The sequence below is a fragment of the Eumetopias jubatus genome, unplaced genomic scaffold (genome assembly GCF_037043125.1).
Source record: "Eumetopias jubatus isolate StellerSeaLion01/CBP00866 unplaced genomic scaffold, mEumJub1_p1.0 scaffold_9, whole genome shotgun sequence".
Lineage (NCBI taxonomy): Eukaryota > Metazoa > Chordata > Mammalia > Carnivora > Otariidae > Eumetopias > Eumetopias jubatus.
The window spans coordinates 77249856-77256232 of record NW_028274815.1 but is presented as its reverse complement, the minus strand read 5'-3'; positions in this window follow the sequence as shown (position 1 = coordinate 77256232).

The following is a 6377-nucleotide window of genomic DNA, read 5'->3' as shown; positions in this document are numbered from 1 at the left end:
TCTTTAGTGGTTTGCCCACGCATGTAGCCTCAGGGGTGGAAGGGTGCGGCCATCCTAGACCCGCTGTTGAAACCCCAAGAACGTTTCTTCTCTGGGTTCTGCCACCCTGGGGGACGTGGGCTCAGCCCCCCACAACCTGCCTGAGGTTTCCTCCATGCTCCACCCCAGGCCTTCTGTCCTGGGGACCTCTCTCCAGTCTCTACTCTCCCCCAGTTCCCTAAGTCCCCCTCTCCCCCCTTCAAGAAATCTTTTTTTTTTCTGAGTTCCTGCCTGGGATACTTTTCTCCTACATCAGTTTCCCCAAAACTGTTTTTGCTAGAAACTTCCCCTTTCCCCACAGGCATCATGAAACTCAGGATGCAGAAAAAAAAAATCTGTTTCCACACTGGATAATCCTTTCTGGAAGGAAAGAAGAGTGCCCCAGCAGAGTGAAGAGAGCAGAAATCATAGCACCAGAATCACATCATGTATAGTCATCGGAGCAGCTTTTACTGAGCACTTTACTACATGCCAGACAACAATGTAGGCAGTTGACAATTTAATGCATATAAAACCCGCTTAATTCATTTTCCAAATAAGGAAAGAGAAGCCCAGAGAGGTTGAATAACAGATACCAAATGGCCAGGCGGGACTGAAGCCCAGGCAGTCTGGCAAAAGAGCCCACCCGCTGGTGGACGCGGGAGAAGGGAAAGACCTGGAAGGTGAGCAGGCTGCATGGGGAGGGCCTGAGGGCCGCCTCCAATCTCTGGGGACATCAGGCCTGAGAAGGGAACTCCTGGCCTCCTGTGAAGCACTGGTTCAGTGGCCCTCCAACCCCCTTGTGGTCGCCGGGCCGGTGCTCAGAGGCAGACAGTTTGAGATTGGCTTGCAGATAAGGCTGTGTGTTTTGCCAAAGTGGAAGGAGGTAGATGGGTCTTTTGAACGTTCACAGGAAAGAGCAAACGGATGACTGATGGAAATGTGGGCTGGGAGAATTGCAGTGCATTTGTCCCGGCTGGGTCCACACATGCAAAGAGGCTTGGAAGAAATTGGTGGCTTGCTGTCATGCCTCCAGGCCTTTGCCCACGCAGTGTCCCAGCCTGAACTCCCTTCCCCCACCTCCTCAACTGCCTGACTCCTCCTCCTCCTCCAGGTCAATGATGAAATGTGGCTTCCTCCAGGAAGCCTTCCAATCCTCAAACTGAGCAGGGCCCTGTGTCAGTTTCATCTGACTTTTGAGCAGGCCACACTCAGCACCAGACCGCTGCTGGGGAAACCTCTGGCATTTGGATGGAGTTCAAGGTGGGGTCGGGGGGGGGGAGGTTCCAGCCTGCCAGAGAGGGATCACACCTCAGCATAATGATCCCCAAAGGGAGGACACCCCCCCGGGGTCCCTCCTGAATTTCCTCCCACCTGGGGAATCACCTGGCTGACCAGACCACGGTGACTTTAATCTCCTTTCTCTTTCTGGTTCTGCTGCTTATACCTCAGGGGCCTTGAGCAAGCTACCTGGGCTCTCTGTGCCTTTTCTCACGTAGGATATGGGGATGATAATGGGACCTACCTCATAGGGCTATTGTGAAAATTAAAACAGGCCTCAAAGCAAATGCATCATTATTGCCATCATCATCACTGACTACCGAGTTTCCCAATATCTAGAGTGTGCTAGTGATGGCATGCACGCCCAAGGGCAGCAACGGGGTTCTCTTGCACCCTCCAGAGGCAGCTCTTGAGTACTATATCCTACCAAGCACCACTCAGGATCCTAAAGGTGGAAAGTGACACCCCTTAAAAATAAGTAATCCAGCATGGCTTAAGTCAAAAGAAAATTGATTTGCCACTCCAGCCATATGCTGTGCCCTTCCCTGGGGGCCATCAACTGTCTGGCTCCTTCTTAAACACTCAAATCACAATGACAGTGTTAACGTCTTCAGATAGTCCTTTTGGGCTCCCTATTTATTTAACACTGAGCACCTGCTCTAGGTCACTATACATCTGCTGCGAACAATGAAAATCGATGAAAATCCCTTCCCTTGTGGAAGTGACGTTCAACAGGGGGAGACAGAGAAGTAACAAATAAGTATTCTATCGAGTATAGCAGGTGGTTTCAAGTGCTAAGGAGTAAAATAAATCAGGAGAGAGTAGAAGAGGTATGTGGGTGTGTGATTTTTAACAGACAGGTCAGGAGAGGTCTCGCTGAGGCGCTAACCTGTGAATTAGGACTTGAAGGAGGTAAAGGAGGGAGCCATGGAGAGATCAGGGAAAAGCATTCTGGGGAGAGGGAACAGCAAGTGAAAAGGCCCTGGGGCAGGACGGTGACCGCTGTGAGGTGGGGACTGTCTTGTTCCTGGTTGTGTTGCCAACAACTGGAGTGACACTTAGCACATAATAGTGGTCAGTAAATATAGCATGGATGGACAAAAATCCCAGGTATAGCCTTTAGGAAAAGCTTGCTAAGGGCTCAAATGATGGTTCCAGGTTGTTACCTCCTCCACTTGAAGACTTCATTCTCAGACAACTTTTCTTTCTGTGGTCTGACATAGTGACTCAGCAGATCTTACTCAAAAAGCAAGAATCTTGAGTAAAAATCTGTGAGATCTTTAAAACTATGAGAATGGGATATGATTCACTGACATATTTTATATTTGGAAAATGTTGCAAAATACATATAGAGAGAGCTACCATTTATTTAAAAAAGAAGGAGGGGGAAGAAAAAAGAACCTATCTCTCAATTTTCCCAGCAGAAACTCTAACACAGCTCATTGGCTGAGTGGATCACATGTCCATCCCCCAACCAGTCCCTGAAGCCAGTGGATGGGATGTGAGAGTGGCTTAGGACTAGGTCACATGCCTCACGCACACCACATTGAGACGGAGGAGAAGAACCCAAGGGAAGTCAGAAGCTATGGCTGGAAGGAGAGAGAAAGGATGCTGGGCAGGCAAAGAGCCAAAGTGTTGCAGAATAATCATAAGAGCTAAGATTTATTTATTCCTTTATATTGAATGCTACTGTATGTTGACCCCAGCAAAGGTGCAATGCTCACAACAACCCCACAAGGTAGGTTAGCCCCCATCTTACAGATAGAGAAATTGAGGCCAAGAAGAAACTGAGGCTTGAGACTTCACAGCTAGTGAGAGGCAGAGGCTGGGAGCCCAGAGCCTCCACAGGGCTCGATCCTGAAATCCCCTGTGCTGTTTGGTGTCTGCCCCTCACCCGGCCAGGGTCAGGTTGGCTAGACCAACCACGGAGCTGACGGTGGAAGCCCCCAGCATGAAAGCAGACTAAGAACACAGGGAGACATCTCTTGGATAGAGGAAGACGCAAGGGGAGGCTCATAGTGGGCCCATAGGCAATGGAGAGACCACTGGCAGAGGCTAGAGGTCATTGGCCCTCACTTGTTCTTCAAATGGAAGCCCGAGGTAGGGGTGGGAGGCCAACAGGAGGATGGGCTGCCTCTCAGTTCTAGGTTTCCAAGAGGTTGGGATGACGATGGGATGAGGGTAGGGGTGCAACCTATCAGTAGCTCAAGGAAGAGTCTGGTATTTATGGTGTGCCTGCTGTATACCTAAGCCCTGACAGCCTTATCTCCTCCCAAGCTTCCAAGGGGATACCAGCAACCCACTGACAGGAAAGCTGTTCTACCAACTCTCCATGGTGTCCCCAGCACCCAGCCCAGCACAGTGCCTAGCATACAGCAGGTGCTTAATAAATGGTTCTTGCTGAATGAACCCTGGGAAGGAGGTAAATGCCTACCCCCATGGCAAAAATAAGGACACTGAGCCTCAGAGATGGTCAAGGCAGGACTGGTATTGGAGTCCAGCTGGGCCCAGCCTCCCAAGGGACCATTCGTGGGATGTGCCTGGACTTGTGAAGTCCCTCCCTCCTTTCCTCCCTCCCTGCTCAGTGGCAACACTCTTGGGGGCTTGGGAAGATGATGCCTAGGCCAGCACAAGATGGGCCCAGGGCTCCCAGAGCTCCAGGACTCCTTGCCCACATGAGACCGCCAGCCACCTTTGGGTATATGAGCTCCGTCGCCCTCAGACAGCGCTATCAGTTGCCCCCAGGAAAGCCCACAAAACCTGCCATGAGCAGGTACCTCTCACAGTCTGTCTTTGGAAGGGTCCCCTCCTATAGCCATTGATCCAACTCCAGGTTCTCAGAGCTTGGAAGGATTTGGTTCAAAGAGAGAACATATTGGGTGGGGGGAGGTTTTGTTTTTTAAAAAGAAGACAGAGGATCTCACTTCTCAAGGGAAGACCCTTGGAATTGGAGTGGGATGTATGCTAGAGGGTCCATGGAGTTTGCCCAGACTGAAACCAGTAGGGCTTGTCAGGGGTATTAACCTGGACTTAAAGAGTCACAGTGACTCCCTGGTGCTGGTCCATCCTCCAGGTCAAGGCTTGGACCAGCCCTAGTAGGATTCAAACAAGAAGAAAGTGGGCTGATCATTCACTGGGCAGAGAGGGGTGCAGAGGAATGTCCCATTCAGACCCAGCCTGGCCTTGACCTGTCCCCCAATTGCCCATGGCTTAAAGCTTTGACGGCTTCCCCACTTTGGGAGAGCAGACAAGGAAAACCACATGGCCGGGAAAACCAGAGAGGGTGCCCTTGATGTAAGCCACCCACCAGACCTGGTCTTCCAGAACCACCTCTATCCCCGGGGGGAATGCTTCACTCACTCCACCTCCCAAAAAAAGGAGACCAGATGTCCTTCCCACTCATTCCTCCTCAGCAGGTCCCAAGGGTGACAGGGGCCGGGCTACTCAAAGGTTACAGCACAGACCCCGGGTCTGGATTAGAATCCAGGCTGCCCCCTTAGCCTGGGGCCTCTATCAGGTGATCTTGGGTGTCTGAGCCTTCCTTTTCTTGAAATAAAATGACGATAATCATGCCTAAAGGGGCGCGCCTGGGTGGCTCAGTCATTAAGCGTCTGCCTTCAGCTCAGGTCATGATCCCAGGGTCCTGGGATAGAGTCCCGCATGGGGCTCCTTGCACAGTGGGGGGCCTGCTTCTCCCTCTCCCTCTGCTGCTCCCCCTGCTTGTGCTTGTGCTCTCTCTCTCTGACAAATAAAAATCTTTAAAAAAAAAATCATGCCTAAAGGAATTTACACGCACAATAGGTTCTCAGTAAGTTCTGCTTATTAAGGTGGAGGGAGGGTCCTAGGCTGAAGGTGACCCAGGAGACTTGTGAGCCAGGAAAGGAGCACCGAGGCCAGCACTGAGGAGGCCGGGGTTCTCTCCAGCCCGAGGGAAGATTAGCCTGGGCCTGCACCTGGGGAGACTCTAAGCAGCTGAGCAACAGCCCGTGGTGGCTGGCCAGCAGCAGCCCGGGGGACCTTCTTCCGTGGGGGTGAACATCCAATGCGCCTCCGGCTTTTAGTCCACGCCGGCCCCCGACACGCCCGGGGTTCTCCGTGGGCACTGGTTGCCCTTGGTCTGCAGGTGATGTGCCCCCTGCCCTCCTGAGGCCACCTGCCTCCCTAGAGCCCACTTCACTCCCTAGCGAAACCACCCACCCCCAGACACCTTCCAGCCAGGCCCCCCGCGCATCCTCGCCCGCCTGGACAGGGACCCTCTGCCAAAGCCACAGCCCTCCCTGACCGCCGCCGCTGTCGCTGTCACCCGACCTCGGGCCTCGCTCACGTCCTCGCCCTTCCGTTGTGACCACCGCCCCCACCGCGGCCCCCGCGGGGACGGCAGAGAGTGTGCAGCCGCAGAGGGTGGGAGCTGGGGCGCTCGGACCCAGCCAGGGGCGGCTGCAGCCTCCAAGGGCCCCTGCGCCAGCCCCGGGCACAACCTCTACGTCCCCATCCCAGGAGAGCGGGCGTCCCTGGACACCGCCTTCCAGCTCAGGGACAGGGCTGTTGGGTGTCCCCCACCACTCTCCCCTCTGAACCCCTGCAGATGGGAGCTCAGAAACCTAAGAACACCACCAAAGAGCTTCAGCCCGCTGTCTGCCCTCTCCTCAGAAACCTACGAGGACCAGGCCTGCTTCCAATACTTTTGGTGGCCGCATGTGTGAGATTGTCTATATATTAGGTGTTCAATTAATACCTGAGTCGGGGGATGGGTTAGCCTGGTGGAAAAAAAAAATACCTGCTCCCTGAACGGCTGAATCAGAGAACCGATGCTTTAATAAATAAATAAATCGGTAGTTGGTCAGGTTTGTCTTTGGGCAAATGTACTGTGTCTCCTGCACTAGCCATTAGAGCCATACCACACTATAAGCATCCTGTGGTACAACATTTGTGTCTTGGTCCATTCGAGATTGACAGAAGGTCAACATTTTGTAGAGCACACCTCACAGCCAGAAATCCAAATGCCTCTCCGTGGTGTCCAGGTGGAGAACTGCCTGGCCTCACAGCTTCCAGTCCTGGTTTGGCTGGCCCCACCAGCT